We start from the raw sequence: 22,399 nt of genomic DNA on the forward strand, positions 1-22,399 counted from the left end.
AAATTTATCAAACAACATTTTTAACATGGATGAAAGTAGGATATTATGAACTAGACGAAATTCTAAGCATTTTACATGTAAAGTTTGTTTTAAACCGATGCACGGTTATTTAGTTGTGAGCATATCAATATGATGACATTTTTTTGTAAATATGCAATGACCGAGAAAATTGATAAATTCGTAGAACCAAAAAAACGCCTATGGGCCGGAACCGGAACAGAGCAGTGCACAGGGGCGGGCCTGCTCACCAGACCTCATGGGCCAGTCGGTGGAGGCAGCCGGGCAGGCTGGCTGGGCGCTGCTGGGCCTTGGGAGGCTGTGGTCAACGCGAGCGGTGGGCCAAGGCCCACGCGCGGGAGGCGTGCGTGTGGTCGCACACGCACACTCGTGCAGGCAGGAATGGCGACGACCGGTGGCGGGGTGGCGCTCCGGCGGTGGGGCGGTCCGGCAGATGATGGGGATGGATGCGGGGGTGGCGGATCCAGGCAGCTCCAGCCTAGATCTAGCCGTAGGAGGCATGGCGGCGAGTTCCATCGGGCGGCCATGGAGGAGCTCCTGCAGGAGAGAGAGAGGGGTGGTGAGAGGGGAATACGAGGGAGAATCAGAGGGAGGAGGAGAGGAACATGGTGGCGGGGTCCGGCCTGGGTGTCCTCTGGTGGCGGCTCTGGCAAGGCCGCCGGTGAGGACGGGGTCGGGCGGCTCCAAGAGCTCGATCGGGAGTTCCTCTCCTCGATCCCGCTCGGGGCAGGAGGACGGCGAACGGTGGCGGCACGACGCAGGCACCTCTGGCCCAGATCGGCCCGGATGGGCCAGTTGCGGGCTGCGGTGGGCCATGACGGTGGAGAGGGGGCTGCGAGGCGACGTGGCGGCCTCTTAGTGGGTAGGAGCGACACTGGGTGGCGGCGCGACCACTCGCATGGCGCCAAGTGGCGGGGACGTGGTGGCTGGCACGAAAACGGAGGGGAGTGGTGGCGCTGATGATTGGGGCGACGCGGAAAACAAGGAGGGGGTTAGGAGGCTGCCAAAAATGGAAGGGGAGGGGGTTTAAATAGGAAAGGAGGCTAGGATTAGGCTTTGGAGGGGTTTCTGGAGCATTTCGGAACCCCCAATCAGGATCATGCGTGTTCGGACAGAGGGGGGGACTAGGTGGGGTTTGTGGGCTGTGTAGGAGGGTTAGGCTGAGAGGAGAGGGGAGAGATGCAGCCCGGCACGGGTTTTCGGAGACCGAAAGCGTCCGACGTTTGACCGGCTATAATACCGCTATGAGTTTAACGGTTGGGCTGTCAAACGAGCTCTAAATGCGATTAAACTTGGCAGCCGGCCTACCTACAACATAACAAGGCCGCACGCCAACTCTCATCCCATTCCGTGAACATTTTCCGGCCACTTATAAAATAATATTTTGGACGTGCCGCGAGCGCGTGCAAGTGTGTATGGGCTCAGAACGGACAACGGAAGGAACTAGGAGACCCAGACGAATGCAAGTTTTGAAAACATGCAGATGCAATGCAGATGATGACATGGCAAGATGCAACACGCAAGCGAATGACAAGGCAACAACAGCGAATAACTGGAAGACACCTGGTGCATCGGTCTCGGGGCATTACAACACTCGACCACTACGAGAGGATCTCGTCTCGAGATCTAAGGATGGCACCAGAGAGAAACAGAAGAGGAAGAGAAGAAGTAAAACTAAGTTGCTTCTTTGACAAATGAGTGAAACCAAAGAACCTTGGGAGGTTGAACAAATTGAAAGAGAGAATACAACGAAGTTGAACAAAGTTGAAAACACTCTGTTAGAAAAGAGGAACAAGGAACATTACTAGAACCTTGGAGGTTGCAAAGCTTTGAATGACGATCACAATGGACAAGAAGGAATTAAAACTACTCTGGTTGAAACGAGATAAACAAGGAACAAGGAACAAGGAAGAACAAATTTGGACAGCACTCCGGTTGAAAAGAGATGCAAGACTTGATAAGATGAAAAGAACTTGAATGGAGGACATGGCACTCCAGTTGAATGGATAAGCAAAGGAAAGAACATGATCTTTGAAAAAATGGGATGATGGGTCGAAGAGTGCAACATCACAATGCTTCCGGAATGACCGAATAGAAGCTAGATCGTTAGGAAGAAAGAAAGTAGAAGAAAATGGTAACTTGTATCACCAATGGATTTGAAGGCATCCTTAGAAGCAAGGATTGAATATAGTTGTTGAAAATTAAACAACAAAAGAATAAGTTTGTTGTGGGCTTATGGAAAACGTTTCAAAATTATGAGGTGAAATTCTGCCACTAACGGAAACAATAGATTGGATTGATATGAACAAGGAGACGAGAAACTTATTTCACCGGGAAGATAAAAGAAGAACTTGGGTCATTTATAAGCACCATAAATAGCAACAATCCTTAGGGAAAGCTTTAGGTGAAATATAACCCAAGATAACTCCAACGAAGAGATTGATGGATTGAGAAGAGCTCATGCTCGAAGAAATCGATGGGTTTAACTATCTCATGAACGAATTGAAAAAAATGATGGGTTTAAAATATGTCATTCCCGACAACTTGTTAATCATGAAACTCGAAGGGAAATTGTCAAGAATGACATAACACCATCTCAAAATATGAGATATGAAAGAATTGCACTTCGGAATGCAAGATGAAGAATGCTTGACCTCCTCAAAACCAAAACATGTGTTGAGCACCATGTTTATCTTTGAGTATAGCTTGCCCGATCAAAATTTTAAGAGAAAATCTTGAAGAACAATTGAAGAATGAACAAAATCCTTGATGAGCCACCTTGTTGTAGAGTCTCCATGAAGAACTCCGGTAATAAAAGGATGATAAAAATAAAGAAAAATTGAAAACACAAGGTGAACCGTTGCAAGGATTTAGATGGAGCTTCGCGATGATATGACCGAGAAAACTTGGAACTCCGAAAAGAAAGATGAGCAATTGAAATCAAGAATTTGGATGAACCTCCGGAATAAGGAATTAAATCGCCTTGAGGAAAATAAGAATAACATTTATTGTATGTTTATCCTTCATCAAATTAAATTGATGACAATCAATGGATTTGGCATACTACTTATTCTCGTTGAAAAGGATTAAAGAGAGATATAGCGCAAGCTCAATGGGCCACCAATAGGATTTGACCAACGAATAAATTGATATGATAATGAAGGAAGATGAATCTTGAACGAACCACCGTAAAGATTGAAAATGGAAGTAGCAAAGGCACAATTCACCGGGAAGAATTGGAAAATGAACGAAGATACTTGAGAGAATTTAGATACAAGTGAAACAAAGAGATCACGAGCTGACTAGAGAATATTTGAATGATGCACCGGTAAGATTTGGAGAACAAGAGCTGAAGGCTGGAATGAATAATTCTGAGATGATGTGCTCCAGAGAATCAAACTGAAAAGACTCCTAAATTGCTCCGGATGGTGAAAAGAATTCTCACAATCGAAAATAATTATGAGAGGAAGGCATAACACTAAAAGCATGAATCTTCGAGAGAACGAACCAAGATTTAGAGGAAAACACTTCTTCGGTCTTCAAATGTTGAGAAAGATGCTGAGAAACAACACCATGAATTTGTTGAGGCACTCTGGAATGAAGAATAGAAAGGTTGAGCCAACAATGAAAAGAATTTGTAAGATCTTGGAGAAAGACATATGACTGATGATAATCCATTCTTACGTCAAACTTCAAAAAGAATTTGAGAATAGCTCCAGAAAAATAGAAGAGTTAGGTAAGAACCTGGGAAAAGACCTGTGGGTTAGGGCCCACTCAAAAGATACACCATTGAAAAGATTGCTTAGGAAGAGATAAAGCATCGGTTGATTTGAACGTCTTGAATGAGGTAACAACCTTGAAATAGCTCAAACAGATTAAGAATGGAAACATGAATCTTTTGAGATATCTTCGGCACGTCGGATATGATCGACAAAGGAAAAGATATGATCGACAAAGCATGAATTGAATCCACCGGAGAAGAAAAGAATGACGAATGATGCACTTGAAGATTCCTGAGAATCAACGGATAAGAACATTGAAAGAAAAGAATGAAGAGACTTCACATCCATAAGATGGATACTTGTTAAGAAATCCGAGTCCTTGAAGAAAAGGGTTGGGAGGGTGGGAAAACAAAGACAACTTGGGACGGATGAAACACACACCGTTGACAAAAACTGAGATTGGATCTTGCAAATGGGGAAAATGATAGGATCATCTTGAAGAGAATGGCACCAGTTGGAAAGAATTGACATGACAATCTCGATGATCATGAAGGATTAGCATCCACATAGAAATATGAGAACACCGCTTAGAAATTCACATGACACCACTAGAGGAAGGACAACATACATCTCATCAAAATATCGAACAAATACCAAATTCACATGACTACTTATAGCAAGACTTCTCCCATGTCCTTAGGAACGAAGGTAACTACTCATAGATCATATTCATGTTCATAATCAAAGGGGTATTAATATGCTTAAAGGATCTGAACATATGATCTTCCACCGAATAAACCAACTAGCATCAACTACGAAGAGTAATCAACACTTCTAGCAACCCACAGGTACCACTATGAGGCTTTGGGACAAAGATCGGATACAAGAGATGAACTAGGGTTTAAGATGAGATGGTGCTGGTGAAGATGTTGATGGAGATTGACCCCCTCCCGATGAGAGGATCGATGGTGATGATGTTGGTGATGATTTCCCCCTCCCAGAGGGAAGTTTCCCCGGCAGAACAGCTCCGCCGGAGCCCTAGATTGGTTCCGCCTCGTGCGGTGGAGTTTCGTCCCTTGAGCTAGCTTATGATTTTTTCCTCCACGAAAGAGCTCATATAACAGAAGATGGGCATCAAAGGGCTGCCAGGGGGCCCACAAGGCAGGGGAGCGCGCCCCCACCCTCGTGGATGGTGGGTAGCCCCCCTCTAGTACTTCTTTCGCCCAATATTTTTTATACATTCTGGAACTTTCTCCCGTGAAGTTTCAGGACTTTTGGAGTTGTGCAGAATAGGTCTCTAATATTTGCTCATTTTCCAGCCCAGAATTCTAGCTGCCGGCATTCCCCCTCTTCATGTAAACCTTGTAAAATAAGAGAGAGAATATGCATAAGTATTGTGACATAATGTGTACTAACATCCCATAATGCAATAAATATCGATATAAAAGCATGATGCAAAATGGACGTATCAGTCACAGTGTAAGATACTCCCTCCATTTTTATTTACTCTGCATATTAGGTTTGACTGACGTCAAACTTCATAAAATTTGACCAAATTTATAGGAAAAATATGAACATTTACAATAGCAAATCTATATGATGTGAAAGTATATTCAATAATGAATCTAATGGTATTGATTTGTTATTGTATATGTTATTATTTCTATATATAAACTTTGTCAAAGTTTACAAAGTTTGACTTTGAGCAAAGCTAAAATGCAGAGTAAATAAAAACATAGGGAGTACGCAGGGACTAGTATAGTTACTACCGCCGTAACATGGTAAATTGGACCCCTAAATGCGGGCATGAACCGGGCACACCTCAATTATTCCTTCAAACAGTCGGACACCTACATTAGCACACCATTCGGCTACTTAATTAAGTGTTACGCTTCACTAGATGAAAAGGACAAGGGTGGTACCGTACCCAAAACCACCACACTTGGGGCTAGGGTAACAACTTGGTACTGTACCACATTTGAACTAGGGCACAAAAACCACCTGTTATGCGCCTAATGCACAACACGAAGCACTGATGCTCGAATTTTCCTAGAAAACAGGGAAACCGACATGTGGGGCACACCTGTCGGGACAACATGGCGCAGACTAGTCCAATCGAGGAGCTGGCCCACAACCACCTCACCACCGGCAACCATTCATGTGGGTCGTGGGGACCGGCAACGTGCCGCAACTCCTGCACCGCCTCTGGACACGATGACCGTGGTGAGCGACACACGCATCATCGCTAGACATGGTCGGCTTCAGGGTGCTGAGGGTGGCGTTAGCGCTGTGGCACAACAAGCAGATCAACACCCGACTCGTCGAGGGTGCACGGGGCACCAAAGTGCACGCGCACCGCGACGCGTTCGTGGAATGTTCTATCACGGCTAAATGAATCCCCAGGACCTGAGACCATGCTGGGTCATCTTGCTTTTTCACATGTGGGGATCACATCTGAGCAAAGGGTATCTCTAACGTTGCCACGACCGCAACTGACTAACCCGGCACACCAAAAACCCTCGCCTCTCGTGCCATCGCACGGTGCGTTCCCAGCCGGCGCCAACTGTCCGCATTCAAGTCGTCTGTCCGTATGCCGTCATTAAGAGGCTCGGTGCCCGAGGAACCAACTTTGGTGACTTAATGATGCACCCGGACGCTTGGCCTCACCGAAATGCGCTACTTAAAGAGGCAACACCCAGCGAAACTCCACACCATAGCGCATCCTCCTGCTACCTGGCACCACATCCGCCATGACCTTGAGCGCGAACGCTCTGCGGGAGAGCTTGTGTTTGGGGATGAAGCTAGAGGTCGCCGCCCTCGCTCAAGTCACCACTCGCCACTCAATAGTGTCAGAGCCAGATGCGGACGCGGCCACACAAGTGGTGGCCACGCCGGCGGCCGGCGATGGGAGCACCTTCAGCCACACGCCCTACTTGTCATCGTCCAACGTTCGGTAGCGCATGTGGTAGGTGAAGCGACGGACCATCCATGTCCATCATCATCGACCTCACATCCACCGGCACCGCCGAGGTCAGGGACTCCTCCGAGGATGAGTGCTGCATGGGAGGCGGCAGGGCATTGTGTGCCAACTGGCCTGTCCATCTCACGTGTTCTACTCTTCCTCGCCGGTGACCGCACCTTCACTTCACGGGTCTTGAACCCCGCCCCCGTACATGGAGATCGTAGATGAAGGACGTTGGTCGCCGCCATAAAATAGGTTTAGGGGCGGCTTTCTATTATTTTTTTTATCCTATAAAAGTTCGAAATGTAATGAAAATCTGTCATGTTTGCATGAATCTAGTCCAGTGTATATGAACTTTCACAATAATAGTAAGATATATTGTAGGTTTATGAAAATATATGGAATGATGATTCATTTTTCTGTGTATAAACTTAGAAGGTTTGACCCGAGATAAAGCTAACATGCGAAGTAAATAAACACATAGGGTCTACATACACAATTTATATTAGGCACTCCAATAGTACGTCTGAGGGAGTCTTGGATTAGGGGGTCCCCGGGTGTTCGGGCTATGTGACGTGGCCAGACTGGTGGGCCGTGAAGATACAAGATAGAAGGCTTCCCCCTTCTCCAGATGGGACTCTCCTTGGCATGGAAAGCAAGCTTTGGTTCGCATATGAAGATTCCTTTCTCTGTAAACCGACTCTGTACAAACCCTAGCCCCCTCTGGTATCTATATAAACCGGAGGGTTTAGTCCGTAGAGGCAGTCATAGTCATACATCCTAGACATGTAGGGTTTAGCCTTTATGATCTTGTGGTAGATCAACTCTTGTAACCCCCATACTCATCAAAGTCAATCAAGCAGGACATAGGGTTTTACTTCCGTCAAGAGGGCCCGAACCTGGGTAAACATCGTGGCCCCTGCCTCTTGTTACCTTCGATCCTTAGACGCACAGTTCGGGACCCCCTACCCGAGATCTGCCGTTTTTGACACCGACATTGGTGCTTTCATTGAGAGTTCCTCTATACTATCAACAAAGGATTTGATGGCTCGTTCGATCATCCACAATGATGTTGTTTCAGGGGAGATTTCTCCCCCGGGCCAAATTTTTGTGTTCGGAGGCTTCGCGCTGCGATCCAACTCGATTGGCCACCTCAAGCAGATCGAAAGCTACGCCCCTGGTCATCAGATAAGTTTCGGGAACCTAAACTATGTTGCCGATATCCGAGGAGATTTGATCCTGGAAGGGTTCGCGACCCCGATTACTACTCTGGCCTCAGAGCCAGAGCAGGCCGTCAGGTTCAAAGATGGGAGTCTAGAGCTCACCAGACTCTCTGCACTTATGGAGCTTGCAACCGGAGAAGCGACGGACACTCCGCCGGACTCTAACTCTGCACTCTCGAGGTCTGTGCCAAGTGGGCGCCACCAGGAGGCTCCAACTCCGGACAGCGCCATGGACTCTCGCTTCTCTATCCAACCCTCACCTTTAAACGAGGCTCTGGACTTAATGTGATCACTCACCATTGTGGAAGGATCGCATCCAAATTGTGCCAAGCCCAGACTAGGGGCTGAGAGCGGTGAATTTTACGTCCCACCCACCACCCACTTCATAGCCACTATCGAGGATCTAACCGACATGCTGGACTACACCTCCGAAGACATCGACGGTATGGACGACAACGCCAGAGACGAACAAGGCCAAAACCCTCCGTTTATGGATGACCACCTCCACATACGACGTGTACATGGTGGACACACCCAAAGAGAATGGCGACGACGGCAAGGAGAATCCGGTTGAGGACAAGCCTACCGAAGCACCTCCAAAACATCGACGTCGGTGGCACCGCTCAAAATCGTGTCGCCAAAAAGACAGCAATATTGGAACCGAAGAGAATAACACCCCGGAGAACGCCGAAGACCCTGAAGTCCCTGTAGAGCCAACATCCAAACAAGATGATTGGGAGGATGGGAAAGTAAACCTTGATGGTCCTATCAGGAATGAGGACTCGCAGGACAGTAACTACCTACCAAACTCCAAAGAGGATACGAGCCTCGGTAACGAAGATTTTATTGTGCCGGAGGCCTCGAACAAGAGCACTTTCAGCATCGGCTAATCTCCACTTCAAGAAGCCTGGAAAGGAAGTAGCAACAGCTTTAGGCTGATCAGGATTTGCTCAATGACAGATGGACTAACATCCTGACAACCGAGGAATATGGCCTCGTACACCAAACAAAGAGCTACCCGAAACGTAAGTTGTTACCCCAATTCGACGATGAGGCCCTCGAGCCCATACCGCCAACGCGTGGCGCTACTACCAGACCTGACCGACCACCACGTGGCTGGGACAGAGCGGCAATGCAAGCCGAACACCAGCCCATACCACCTTGCCGTAAATGCAGGGGAATAGTGGCTCCGGGATACACCTACGACCTACAACAGGACCTGGAGAATAGAGTCGGTCAGACTTGATCAATCTACGGATCACGGGGCTGTGCTCCAGCATGGGAAAACGGCCATCAGGCCTGGCGCAACAAGCACAACCTCACCCGGGCCGAAAACCGCATTCAGACTTCATCCGAACCATGTTGCGACGCAGCCCGATACAGAGGCGCTGCACACCCCATATGCTTCACCGATGAGGTAATGGAACACCAGTTCCCAGAAGGGTTTAAACCCGTGAACATCAAATCATATGATGGTACAATAGATCCCGCAGTATGCATTGAAGATTTTCTTCTCCACATTCACATGGCCCGCGGTGAAAATCTACATGCCATCAAATACCTCCCCCTAAAGCTTAAGGGACCAGCTCGACACTGGCTAAATAGCCTCCCAGAGAATTCTATTGGCAGCTGGAAAGATTTGGAAGATGCCTCTAGGGACAAGTTCCAAGGTACCAATGTACGGCCCCCGGACGCCGATGGCCTTAGTCACATAGTCCAGCAACCCGGAGAGTCAGCCCTAAAACTCTGGACAAGGTTCTTAATTAAAAAGAACCAAATCGTTGACTGTCCGGATGCCGAAGCCGTAGCGGCCTTTAAACACATTATCCGTGATGAATGGCTCGCCCTACACCTCGGCCAACCATGGCAGCTCTTACTGCACTCATGACTCTCTTTTGCGTGGGAGAGGATAGCTGGCTAGCTCGTAGCAGAAACAGTACCAGCGACCCCGGCACTTCTGAAGCCAGAAATGGCAATGGAAGGCCCTGACGCAACAAACATAAGTGTCGAAGCAACAATGATAATACAGAAGATATAGCGGTCAACGCCAGATTCACTGGCTCCAAATCCGGTCAACGAAGGAAGCTATTCAAAAGAAACAAAGTCGGTTCAAAAAGCCTGGACTGAATACTTGATCGACCTTGCCAGATCCACAACACTCCTGACAAGCCTGCCAACCATACCAACAGAAGTTGTTGGGTCTTCAAACAGGCCGACAAGTTAAATGCCGAACACAAGGAGAAAGGGTCGCCCAGCGAGGATGACGATGAGGAGCCTCGCCCATCGAACACAGGGGGACAGAAGAAATTTCTCCCCGAGTTCAAAACGGTGAATATGATATACGTTACTCACATCCCCAAGCGGGAGCGCAAGCGTGTTCTAAGGGACGTCTATGTGATAGAGCCAGTCGCCCCAAAATTCAATCCATGGTCAGCCTGTCCCATCAGTTTCGATCACAGAGACCATCCGACTAGTATCCGTCACGGAGGCTCAGCCGCGTTGGTACTCGACCCAATTATTGATGGATTCCACCTTACACGGGTCCTCATGCACGGCAGCAGCAGCCTTAACCTGCTCTATCAGGACACGGTCCGTAAAATGGGTATTGATTCGTCAAGAATTAGACCCACCAAAACTACCTTTAAAGGAGTAATACCTAGAGTAGAGGCCCGTTGCATGGGCTCAATCACATTGGAAGTTGTCTTCGGCTCGCCAGACAACTTCCGAAGCGAAGACTTGATCTTCAACATCGTCCCCTTTCGTAGTGGCTATCATGCACTGCTCGGACGAACCGCGTTAGCTTGCTTCAATGCGATCCCGCACTATGCCTACCTCAGACTCAAGATGCCCGGACCCCGCAGTGTCATAACAGTCAATGGAAACACGAAGCGCTCCCTCTGTACCGAGGAGCACACCGCGGCCCTTGCAGCGGGAGTCCAGAATGGCCTTATCAAGCCAAATACTACATCGGCAGTCAAATCCCCGGACATGGTTAAACGCGTCCGAACCACCGTGCAGAGCAACGATCAAGTCCGCCAGGAGCTCGATTAGCAGTTCGGCCTCCGTCTCAGCCCCAACCGCATCGCAGCATATGTACCACGCATACATAATTACTCACTGAAGATACCATGGGCAAAGACGGAGGCATATTAAAAAATAAAATCCAGAATACGGCTCGACCTTATGTGGACCCCCACATCATTTCTTTTCTCTTTTCCTTATTTTTTCTTTTCTAGATTCCTTAAACCCACGTCAACTTTTGATGGTACCAAGGGCATCGTTTCCAATCCCTAAATGAAAAACCGATCATTGATCCTCTTGAAGGATCACACACAAAGGAGCAACGCGGCGCAGACGTGTGGCAGAGTATCTAAAGGATCTTTAAAGATCGCCTCTTCTACTTTAGGACCCGTACACAACTTTCCATGATATTCAGCATGTAAAACAGCCTCGATGCTTGTCACATCATATGTAAAATACGTTTTGACGTATCAATCAGACTATAATGGAAACCGTCTTTCGCCCAACGTATTCGGTATTGGCTTATTTCCTAATATGTATTCCTTCTTTTTTCTCGTCTGATTGCCATGTACACCTTGGTACAACCTAAATCGCCAGAGGCTCCATTCGGCCACGTACATGTCTTAAAAATAAAATAAGTCCGAAACACTTTGCAGTGCAAATTCGGCATCACGAATATAGCATTATATGCATCGGCTCCGAATCATGTATCTGGTTATTAGTTGGGTTGCCCGGCTCCTGTGGTTATTGCCTTACGTTCCGCTTGTTTGGCTAAGGAAGTAAAGGGAGAACTACTACGATTGTGTTTCTGGCTCATCAGGATAAACACCTCAGTAGAGAAAGCCGAAAACTGACTATCATGGTGCGGCGAGAGCTGGTCAGCTATTCGACGACTAACTACAAATCTCTTGTGATTTTGCCCGCATTATGCGAAGGACCGGCCTATGCCAGGCCAGGCATCTACAACACCCAAGTTCGGATAATCGAGCAACACCAGGGGATGCGCCTATAACCTCATTGTCATACTCCTATGACTAAGTGAGAGCGATAAAGCCACATAGTCTGATTGCCTGGTTCGCCGCACTAACACCTCCTTCAAGGACCACGCTGGTTGGCTCAAGTGTGTCTAGGTGCCATTTCGAACACCCCCGTACTACCAACGTGGGGGTTGAAACCGACGCCTGGCCAACTCTCAGATACTGTAAACAGCCGCACAGGAGGAAAGGATTTCAAAGTAAAACAAGAAACACTTTATACATAAGCCTTGTTTTATAATACAAAGTATGGGCACTATAGGTACATTCATTTGAACATAGTGTCCTTTAAACAATGGCCCTATCCAATGCTGGAACCCTCCAAGACTTCATCAAAATGCCACTCCGGCGTGTAGTGCTCTTTCCCCACGGGCGGTCCCTCGATTGCCAGCTTGACAGCGTTCATCTTCGCCCACTGCACCTTGACACGGGCGAAGGCCATCCGGGCACCTTCGATACAGGCCGACCCCTTTATGGCATCGAGCGGGGGGCAAGTACTGACGAGCCGCTTCACGAGCCCGAAGTAACTACCAGGTATGGGTTTGGCTGGCCAGAGTCGGACTATAACATCCTTCATGGCCAGTTCGGCCACCCTATGCAGCTCGGTCAGCTGCTTCAGCTGATCGCCGAAGGGCATCGGATGCTCTGGTGCAAGGTACTGCGACCAGAACAGCTTCTCCATTGAACTCCCCTCTTCGGCTCGGAAGAACTCCGCAGCATCGGCAATACTCTAGGATAGATCCCCAAACGCCCCTGGAGAATTCCAAACATGGGTGAGTAATATATGCCTCCTCCTTACAAATTTGCTTTGCATGTTAAAGGCCTTACCCGCCGTGATCTGCTTTGCTTCTTGGATATCCCGGAAGGCGCCTTGGGCTTGAACCCGGGCTGCCTTCATGCTTTGGAGGGCCTCAGCAAGTTCGGAATCTCGATCCAAAAGCTTGTGCTCTATGGACTCAAATTTTCTTATGGCATCCTTGAGCTCTTTCTGGACTTCCTCCACTCGTGACTCATGCTTAAAACGGGCGGCTCGTTCCTCCTCCAACTCCTTGGCCTCGGCCAGCGTGTTCTTGAGGGTCTCAACCTCAGACGCGTCAACTATAAGCATAATTACAAAACTCTGCAAGATAATAAACCAGCACGTCATATCATTTCAGATATGAATAGGTATCACATACCTTGCTTCTCCTCCAATCGTTTGTTGGTAGGGATGAGCTCTTCATCGGCCCGCTCCAGCCTCCGCTTTAGTTCGGATACTTCGGCGGTATGAGCGGCTGCCGCTAACTTTGAAGCATGTTTTGTTCAAATAGACTTGTATAATCATCTCCTGCAAAATATTCGATCCTATGTTCGGCCTCTCTTCACGAATGCCAAATAGAGTCTCAGGGGCTACTAACTATACAGAGGCATCCTTCTATATAGATAAAAAGTACTACATCCCATACGTCAAAGCCTATTAAAAGGATGGTGTAGGCTTCGTTCAATCCGCTTTTAGCGGACCAAACCTTTTCAACCACCTTACCAATAAGGGTACGATGTTCCTAAACAATGGAGGTTGTCGGAGTAAATAACCATGGGTAGCCTAGCCGGCTCCGCCTGGCCCTTCTGAAAAAATTACGAGCCGATCCGGCCCTCAAGAATCCAAGACATGGGGCCGCCTTCCCCTTGCCGGCTGTCTCCTAGGCCGGCTATCGGAAGGCAACCCGACTTTAGCCCTCATGAAGAAAGCCGCAGGAAGGCCGGCTCCGAGAAGCCGGCCGTGAGAAGGACGACTCCAAGAAGCCGACTCCCACAAAGCGGTCAAGATCGTACCCTCGAAGTCTGCATCCACATAACGGCGATGTGACGGGGCGTGGCTACAGTAAAGCCTGCTACCCCCGAATCCCGGAGCACGCCTGGCACAGTGCGCCGTACGGGTGGCCATGACCCGTCCGGCGTGGCACTGTTGCCACGTTGACCCTGATGTCATCCACGATGGGCTGCCAGCGCGGCCCACGGGCGGTGGGCCCCTTTGGGCAAAGAGACACCCGAAGGCGGCCAGGCCTCCCCCAGTCGGCCCAAGACAGAGCCGGCTCCCCACAGCCGTCTTGCCACCTCCCTCGAAGGAGACGCCCCATTAAGGAGACAAGACGCGGTGAGGCTACAGCGATCACCCGCCGGACGGCGGCACTGTAGCCACGCCCACCTCGGCGAAGCCCTCGTCACTAGGATTGAGCAACAGTGACCAGCCACCGACAAGGCCCTAGACAGTGGGCCTGCCTGTCAACCAAGGAGCCGGCAGCCGGCGGGACCCAGCAGCCGGCGCGGAAACCGGCGAGTGTAGACACAGATGGCTGGGCCCCGCGCCCAGCCGGATTACCATTGTATCCCTGGGGGGTAGGCCTATATAAACCCCCTGGGACACCCATGCAAAGGGTTGATCCCTGCTAGTTTTAGACACCATATAGGGAGGAGAAGAGAGCGAGCAGTGCCTTTCTTCTTCCTCTCGCCAAATAGCTCAGGGAGCATCGTGTAGCTACTTGTTCATCTAGTGATCTTGCGGAGACCCCGCAGAGCAGTAGTAGGGGTGTTATCTCCACGGAGAGCCCCGAAGTTGGGTAAGATTCGCCGGTGTGCATGTCTTCGCCTCATCCCGCTTCCAGGCACCGGCGACGTCTTATTGGCTCCCACAATGATAAGCCACCCATTGGCATATGTCGCACCTACCAGTCGACATTTGGCGCCCACCGTGGGGCCAGGTGCACCGTGGTCCGGAGACCTGTTCTGGACGGGAACCCTCTTCCTCCCCCGCGAGCGTAGCCAGCCCGGCACGCCTGACGGTGCTTGCCACGACGCGCTGCAAGGCGTCACCAACGTCTGCGTAGCGAGCGGCCTCGCCGGTCTCCTTGACAAGACCCTCATCTCCGACAAGCTCGCCTCCGACGCGGGCACCGACCACCTCGTCAACCTCCTCGGCCAGCTCCACCCCTCCGGCGAGCCTGCCGTGGACTTGGAGTCGGTTGGCTCCACCGATTCGATGCCTGTCGACTCCGACACGGCCTCGCTCGACACTTTCCCCACCGACGTCACGATCTACAACGACCCGCTTCCTCGGGCCGATGGCTGCGGCGCTGTCACCACAGAGGTGATGGTCATCGGCCACGGTGGCGCTTCTGACGAGAGCGCCCATGACGCCCGCACGCGGCAGTCCACGACTTGTCCATCCCCCTCCCGGCCGATGCCGACGCTGAAGCACTGGAGGCTCGCCGCCTCGCCCTCCTCGCGGAGGGCCGGAAGTTGGTTTCCATGAGACGCCTCACTGAGGCCCACCGACGTGAAGCTGACTGCGCCGCCTTTGGCACGCCGCCCGCAGGCGGGCCCAGCCGGGCCGACGTTGTCAGACAGCGCGGCGCCGTCGTCGCCGACACGTTAGGAGTCGACCCCCCAGTCTACGCCACTCCACTCGAGAACCTGCGCGCCACCCAGGCGGCCGTAGACGAGCTAGACAGACTGGGGGCTGAAGAACTCCCCCACATGACCCGGCGCATCCAACAACTAATCGATGCAGCCACGCAGTGACACGAAGCCGACGCCCGCGCGGAAAGCCCTCCCCCGCGCCGAGATCACGGCACGATGTCCCGAACGCCGACTACGGGTAAAACCCGCGCGCGGCGCGAGAAAGAGTCGGCTGCCAGCCGAAGCCGAACCCGAATCTCCATCGAGCGAGACGCGGAAGGCCACCCCCGGGCCGTGGAGTGGCGGGGCAACCCACCTCCGCCTCGGCCCCGTGGAGAGAGATATCCCACCCCACTGCCTGTTGCGCATCTGACTCTTAGCGGCCGGCTAGGTCGCCGCGAAGGAGTCGGCGAGAACGACGCCCGCCATCGGATCGACCGCCTGGCGTGATCCCTGGCGCTAGAAGAAGAAGACGATGTCAGCCTGCATTGCTTCGGCCCTCGCATCCGCGACGAGCCTTTCCCCAAAGGGTTCTCGCTCCCAAGAGACACGCCCAAGTACAACGGCTCTGTGAAGCCGGAAGATTGGTTAATCGACTACTCCATGGCGGTTAGCATAGCAAATGGCAACAGGCGCGTTGCCGTGAAGTACGTGCCCCTCATGCTGCAAGGCACGACGCGGACCTGGCTCAACAGCCTCAAGCCATACAGCATCAATAGCTGGCTAGATTTCACAGAAGCCTTCGTCCGCAACTTCACCAGCACCTACAAGCAGGCTCCCAAGCCCAGACAGCTCTCCTTGTGCGTACAAGGCCCCGCCGAGTCTACTCGCGACTACCTCACGCGTTGGGCCGAGCTCCGCAACTCTTGTGAAGGGGTGCACGAGGTGCAAGCCATAGAATACTTCACTGCCGGGTGCCGAGAAGGCACCCTCCTCAAGCACAAGCTCCTCTGCGACGAGCCGACTACCCTCGATGAGCTTCTGGTCATAGCGGACAAGTACGCCACCGTCGACTCCTCAATGAAGACCGAACTCCGGGTAGACGCGTCCGGGAAGGTACTCAACCCGGCGCCCAAGACGCCGGCTGGGAACTTCGGCCGACGCCCACACCAGAACGACCACAAGCGCAAGGGCCCTGCGCCGCCTTCCGCCAGTCGGCAGGTGGCCACAGTCGAAGATGAGCGGCCCGAAGGGCGGCCCGCGCCCAAGAAACCCAAGGGCGGCAGGCCGGCTTGGCAGCCAGCCTTCTCCTACGAGCAAACTCTCGATGCCCCGTGCAAGTTCCACAGCGGCGCGAAGCCGTCCAACCACACGACCCGGAAGTGCCACTGGCGAATCTCCAAAGGCGAAGGGCTCGCGCCATCTCCGCCTGCCGGTCCGCCGCCTCCGGCTCCGCAGCCGCCGACCGCTCGGCCCGCAGTCGGAGCCGTGCACGATGAGTTCCCCGACGAGCATGCCGCCTATGTCATCTTTACAAGCCAGCCCGAAGACTGGCGCAGCAAATGCCGAGAGCACCAGGAAGTCAGCATGGTCGCTGCCAACCCCGCCGAGCACATGCACTGGTCAGAAAAACCTATCAGCTGGAGCCGGACCGACCACCCAAAGGTGATGCCATCTCCCGACTCTTATGCGTTGGTTCTGGATGCCACCCTTGCAACGGACAGACACGCCGCCCATTTCTCCCGCGTGCTGATAGATGGCGGGAGCAGCATCAACATCCTATACCGTGACACCCTGGAGAAGCTGAACGTCAAGGCAAAGCAACTCATGCCTACTCAGACTGTGTTCCATGGCATTGTACCCGGCCTGTCATGCGCCCCCATTGGCAAGATCAACATTGATGTACTCTTTGGGGACAAGGAGCATTTCCGCCGAGAAGCGATCTGGTTTGAAGTGGTGGACCTAGAGAGCCCCTACCATGCATTGCTTGGCCAACCTGCCTTGGCTTCATGGCAGTTCCCCACTATGCTTACCTCAAGATGAAGATGTCGAGCACCAAGGGCGTCATCACCATAGCCAGCGATTACAAGAAATCTTCCGAGTGCGCAGCAGCCAGCAGCCGGCTGGCCGAGTCCCTTGTGAGTGCCAAAGAAAAGAAGATGTTGAACCGAGTCGTGGCCATGGCCGGCAAACAGTCGGCCTTGTCCCCCAATCCCAAGGAGTATGATGCTCAAGGATCTTTCCAGCCGGCCAAGGAGACGAAGAAGATACCTCTTGACCCCGAGAACCCAGAAAGGTTTGCCGTCATCGGGGCAAACCTAAACAGCAAATAGGAAGGCGAGCTCGCCGATTTCCTCCGTGAGAATCGGGACATCTTTGCATGGTCCCGCAAGGACATGCCGGGTGTTCCGAAGGAATTCGCCGAGCACAAACTACACGTCCGAGAACACGCAAAACCAGTCAAACAACCCCTCCGCCGACTGTCGGAGGAGAAAAGAAGGATTGTAGGAGAAGAGATAGCCCGGCTCCTGGCAGCCGGCTTCATTATGGAAGTTTTCTTTCCAGAATGGCTCGCCAACCCGGTCCTCGTGTTAAAGAAGAATAACAAGTGGCGCATGTGCATAGACTACACGAGCCTCAACAAGGCCTGCCCCAAAGATCCTTTTGCCCTGCCAAGGATTGATCAAGTGATAGACTCCACGGCCGGATGCGAGCTGTTGAGTTTCTTGGATGCTTACTCAGGGTACCACCAGATAAAGTTAGATCCGGCAGACCGCCTGAAGACCGCCTTCATCACACCATTCGGAGCCTTTTGCTACCTGACTATGACATTCGGCTTGAGAAATGTTGGTGCCACTTTTTAGCGTTGCATGCAGAAGTGCCTCCTCAAGCAGCTCGACAGAAATGCCCACGTCTACGTAGACGACATTGTGGTGAAGACGGAGAAGCGCGGCACCTTGCTGGAAGACCTCAAGGAAACATTTGAGAACCTACACCGGTTCCAAATCAAGCTCAACCCCGAGAAATGCGTGTTCGGAGTGCCAGCCGGCCCGCTGCTAGGCTTCCTGGTCTCCGAACGCGGCATCGAATGCAACCCAGTAAAGATCAAGGCCATTGAGAGAATGGCGATTCCCACCAAACTTCGAGACGTCCAGAAGTTCACCGGATGCTTGGCCTCCCTGAACCGCTTCATCAGCCGGCTAAGAGAGAAAGCTCTCCCCCTCTACCGCCTCATGAAGAAGACCACTCACTTCGAGTGGAATGACCAAGCCGACCAAGCTTTTCATGAGCTGAAGAAGATGCTGGCCACGCCGCCTGTCCTGGCGGCGCCGACTGAGAAAGAGCCCATGCTCCTCTACATTGCCGCAACTAGCCGGGTGGTCAGCACCGTCATCGTAGTCCAACACCCAGAAGAGGACCGAGCCCAGCCGGTCCAGAGGCCGGTGTACTATTTGAGCAAGGTGCTGTCTACCTCAAAGCAGAATTACCCGCACTACCAGAAGATGTGCTATGGCATGTACTTCGCCGCCAAGAAGCTGAAGCCCTACTTCCAAGAGCATCCCATCACGGTCGTATGCACCTCCCCGCTGGCCGAGATCATAGGCAGCCGGGATGCATCCGGCCGGGTGGCGAAATGGGCCATCGAGCTGGCCCCTTACACGATCTTCTACCAGCCTCGCACCGCCATCAAGTCCCAAGCATTGGCCGACTTCCTCGTCGACTGGGCCGAGACCCAGTACCTGCCGCCAGCTCCCGACTCCACTCATTGGCGCATGCACTTCGATGGGTCCAAGATGCACGCCGGCTTAGGAGCCGGCGTCATCCTCACCTCTCCCAAAGGCGACAAGCTCAGATACACGCTGCAAATTCACTTTGCCGCCTCCAACAACGTGGCCAAGTACGAGGCGCTCATACACGGGCTCCGGCTTGCCAAAGAGCTCGGCATTCATCGGATCCTATGTTATGGCGACTCGGACTTGGTGGTCCAGCAATCATCCGGCGACTGGGATGCCAAGGACGCAAATATGGCAAGCTACCGCTTCCTCGTTCAGCAGATCAGTGGGTATTTTGAAGGATGCGAGTTCCTCCACGTACCGCGAGCCGACAACGAGCCAGCTGATGCCCTGGCTCGAATAGGCTCCACTCGGCAAGCAATACCAACCGGTAGTCTCTCTACAACGCCTCCTCAAGCCGTCTATCAAGCCGTCTCCAGAGTCCGATTCCATCTTCGTACCGCCTGACCCCGATACAACCGGGCCCGGCTCGAAGAACCAAGAAGGTGACCCGGGGACTTCGATAGTCGGCCAGGGGACATCAGCAGGCGGCTCGGGGACTTCCGTAGTTACGCCCGACCCGGGGACTGCCACACCCGGCTCGGGGACTGCGGTAGTCGGCCCGGAGACTGCACCAACACAACAGGCGGCGGCCGACTCCGGCATTTCACCACCCAGCCCGCCCGCCCTGGTCGCAGTAGCTGCATTGGCAATAGAAGAAGTCGCAACTCCATCATGGGCTCAGTCCATCCTCAACTTCCTAATAAACCAAGATCTGCCGGCTGACGAAACAGAGGCAAGACAAGTCCAACGCCGAGCCGGAGCATATACAATCGTCAACAAAGAGCTCGTCAAGCGCAGTGTCACTGGAGTCCTCCAGCGATGCGTCGAGCAAGAGAAGGGCATTGCAATCCTCAGAGACATTCACCAAGGAGAATGCGGCCACCATGCGGCCTCAAGATCACTCGTCGCCAAAGCCTTCCGCCATGGTTTCTTTTGGCCGACTGCTTTGGATGACGCCAAGGGGTTAGTTAAACATTGCAAAGGATGCCGACTCTTCAGCTCCAAGCAACACATGCCGGCTTCAGAACTCAAGACCATTCCCCTCACTTGGCCCTTCGCCATTTGGGGACTGGACATGGTGGTCCCATTCAAGACGGCGCATGGCGACATGACACATCTGCTTGTCGCCGTGGACAAATTCACCAAATGGATCGAGGCAAATCCAATCAAGAAGCTGAATGGGCCGACTGCCGTGACATTTATCACATATATAACAACTCGGTACGGCGTGCCACACAGCATCATCACCGACAATGGCACGAATTTCGCCAAGGGAGCCTTGGCATGTTTCTGCGTGACGCAAGGCATCCTGTTGGACTTAGCGTCCGTTGCCCACCCGCAGTTAAACGACCAGGTCGAGCGAGCCAACGGCCTCATCCTTTTCGGCATCAAGCCCTGACTGGTCGTACCACTGGAGCGTTCAGCCGGCTCTTGGCTCGATGAGCTGTCGGCCGTCCTCTGGAGTCTGCGCACTACCCCAAACAAGTCAACCGGCTTCACTCCTTTCTTCCTCGTGTATGGTGCCGAGGCGGTCATCCCAACTGACATCGAGTTTGACTCGCCTCGGGTAACCATGTACACGGAAGTGGAGGCCAAGGAAGCACGAGAAGACGGCGTCGACCTGCTGGAAGAAGGCCGGCTGTTAGCCCTCAGCCGGTCCGCCATCTATCAGCAGGGCCTGCGCCGCTACCACAGCCGGAAGGTCAAGCCAAGATCCTTCCAAGAGGGCGATCTTGTGCTCCGGCTGATCCAGCGAACAGCCGGCCAGCACAAGCTCTCGGCCCCTTGGGAGGGCCCCTTCGTCATCAGCAGAGCTTTAGGCAACGACTCCTACTACCTGATCGACGCGCAGAAGCCGAAGGCACGAAAGAGAGACGACTCCAGCAAGGAGACGGAACGACCATGGAACGCCAACCTCCTCCGAAGGTTTTACAGTTGAAATGCAGTATGTATCACGCTAACTTTTGTACTAAGTACGAGACAATAGGCCCCCCGAGGAGAGCTCCGGGACTGCCATCTTTTATCTATGAATGAAGAGTATCATGCTTATGACCTTGTCATTACATTCACCTTTTCCGTCCGGCACCGGGTTCGACTAGTCGGCCCGGGGACTGGCCGCCTGGAGTTATATTAGAAGTCCTACCTGCGGTCAGACAAGTAGTGTGCCGGCTCCCAAGCCTTCTCTTGCCAAAAGTCGCAGATCGAAGAACCGGCTGTCCGGCTGGCAAGAGTTAAAGGCAGGAAAGGACGTCCACACGAAAAACGGCTAGGGACTAACGGACTAATATAACAAAAGCCGGTTTTTCTCCCACCACCGACCGACTACCAGAGTAGCCAGCCGGTCGGCTTCCATTCACCTCGCTTCAATCTAAGAAAGCTCGAGTACTTGCCTTCCCAAAAGGGGAAGGCGGCAAAGGAAACAGCCTAAGGATAAGAAGCATACACGAATGGAAACCAAACACACACACAATAATATTTACATAAAAGACCTTCAAAAGGCCAGCATTCAACATAGTTTGAATACACCCCCAGTGGGTGGAACTGCGCAAGTTTAATAAAATTGTTCAAAAGGCAACAACCAGGAAAAAACAAGGACGGCAGGTTAAGCCAAGGGAGCGACTGGCGAGTCGGGCAGGTCGGCGGAGACGGCAGTGCCATCTGGAGGAGTGGCCGGCTGGCGAACCTCGCCATGATCACCGCCTCCCCCAGAGGGCACGCTAGCACGCGCCTCGTTGCTGGATGCACGATCAGGCCGAGGCTGGCTGGCCGCTTCACTGGCCGGCTCAACGTCTTCGCCTTCCTCTCCTTCGTCGTCTTTGCCTTCATCGCTGGAGGCGATCTCCTCTGCCGAGTCCTCACCCGCTGCCGGGTCCAGCCCGAACCACTCCTCCGGCTGGGCAACGATGTCGTCATTAATTTCTGGAGCGAAGACGCTGATGTCAGTGCACTCGGTGATCGTCGAAGCGCGCTGAGCGATAGCCGGCCGCACCTCCTCCATCTCGTCGTCGGCCTCCAGCCGCCAGGTGCGCAGCTGGTCCAGGTTCAGCCTCGGATACGAGGGTCGGACAAACTCCAGCGCCCGCCCAGCTCCAAGCCGGGCTGCCGATGCCTTCCAGGCCTCGAAGCGGCCAACCGCAACCTCCAGCCAGTTGGCAGTCCGACTCGGGGTGCAGGGAATCGTCTCGCTTGGCTAGAGGGCGGCCAACAC

This window comes from Triticum dicoccoides, chromosome 3A, assembly GCF_002162155.2.
Source record: "Triticum dicoccoides isolate Atlit2015 ecotype Zavitan chromosome 3A, WEW_v2.0, whole genome shotgun sequence".
Classification (NCBI taxonomy): domain Eukaryota; kingdom Viridiplantae; phylum Streptophyta; class Magnoliopsida; order Poales; family Poaceae; genus Triticum; species Triticum dicoccoides.